The following is a 1,696-nucleotide window of genomic DNA, read 5'->3' as shown; positions in this document are numbered from 1 at the left end:
GCCGAGGCCGAATTTTCGGAGCCCACACTGGACTTCTGAGGAATACAAAGTTCCCACTACCGGCCTTCATTGTTGGACTTCTGAGGAAAACAAAGTTCCCATCACCGGCCTTCATTGCTGGAATTCCGAGGAATACAAGTTTCCACAACCGGCCTTCATTGCCAAAATTTTAAGGAATACTGGTCTTTCAACTGGCCTTCATTGTCAGAATTTTGAGGATAGGTTCTCATCACCGGCCTTCATTGCCAGCTTTCTTTTGTGGTTGCTATCCCATCCATAACCAATGCAGCCTTCATTGCTGCCCTGCTTAATATAGCCTTCATTGTTACCTTTTGCCACCGCAATGACTGAAGCTAATTTCCCTCAAAATTTTGACCAAATGGTGGGCTCTATGGTGCACCGAGGAACTTGATAACTCTATTTTTTGTGACTAATTATCAAGCTGGGAATGACATATATGTATTCCACAGCTTGAGGGGGAGTGTGAAAATCCAACCATTAAAACACAAACAAATCCTACGGCTACAGCGTTCAATCCGTGGGATGCAGGACTCACGACAGAATACCTTCCATATTCGGGTAGCTGATTTAGGAAGGATTATATTAGAGTTATTCTGTATTTATTTGTTTCTTTATTAATATATCTTGTATAGACTTATAAATAGGCATAGTTTTGTATAATAAAATTAAGCATTTTTCTTCTCAAACCTGTGTTTTCAACATATATGAATAGTCAATGTTAGATATTTCAACCCCAAGTATTGTTCATTAAAAAAAAAAACTAGTTGATTGAATTGTATGATTCATATCATATAATATTATCAATTCAATTTTGGTCAAGCTAGTCCTGGATTTAGTTAGTTTGTAAAATATGAAACAAATTGTATAGTACGATATATATTTTATGGTTCAATTAGTTCAAAATTGGAATAATCTCAATGAATGCAAATTGATTATGTGGAATTGATTGAAATAATAAAGCATAGTGTATAGTACGATGACCAATATGGAATGTAATTTGTTCAAAATATGAAGTCTCAATTAATGTAGATTATATAATACAATTTATATCATACAATATGATACAATAACAACAACAACATCAAGCCTTTATCCCACAATGTAGAGTTAGCTACATAAATTCTTCTTCTCCATTATGTTATGTTAAGAGTCAAATTCTTATTTAAATTTAATAAAAAAATATCATTTTCAATATTTTCTATCCAAATCTTTTTTAGGTCTTCATCTATTTTTCTTAACATAAGCCAAATCTAATTCATTAACTCTTTTAACCAGGTCATTAGAAGGCTGACGTTTTGTGTGCAAAACATCTAATATGAGTCTCTCTAATCTTGCCATTGGAGCTACTCCAACCTTTTCACTTATATACTCATTTCATATTCTATCTCTAAGAGTGAAGCCAATTATCCACCGAAGCATTCTCATCTTTGATTTAATTAATGTTCAATTCTAATTGTGTGCCTGATGATCATCTTAACATTATCAGCACCTAAAAATAATATAATACATGACTAAAAAATAAATAAAATAATTTTGCATCTTGAAGCTTTGATCTTGATTTCACTCATGCTGATTGAATCACTAACTTCTTTTGAGCTGTGAATGTCTTTAGAATATCTATTAATCTTCATGTATCATTCTAACATTTACTTGAAATATATTAATTCATATCTAT

The sequence above is a fragment of the Dendrobium catenatum genome, unplaced genomic scaffold (genome assembly GCF_001605985.2).
Source record: "Dendrobium catenatum unplaced genomic scaffold, ASM160598v2 fragScaff_scaffold_668, whole genome shotgun sequence".
NCBI lineage: Eukaryota > Viridiplantae > Streptophyta > Magnoliopsida > Asparagales > Orchidaceae > Dendrobium > Dendrobium catenatum.
This window is presented reverse-complemented; position numbering follows the sequence as displayed.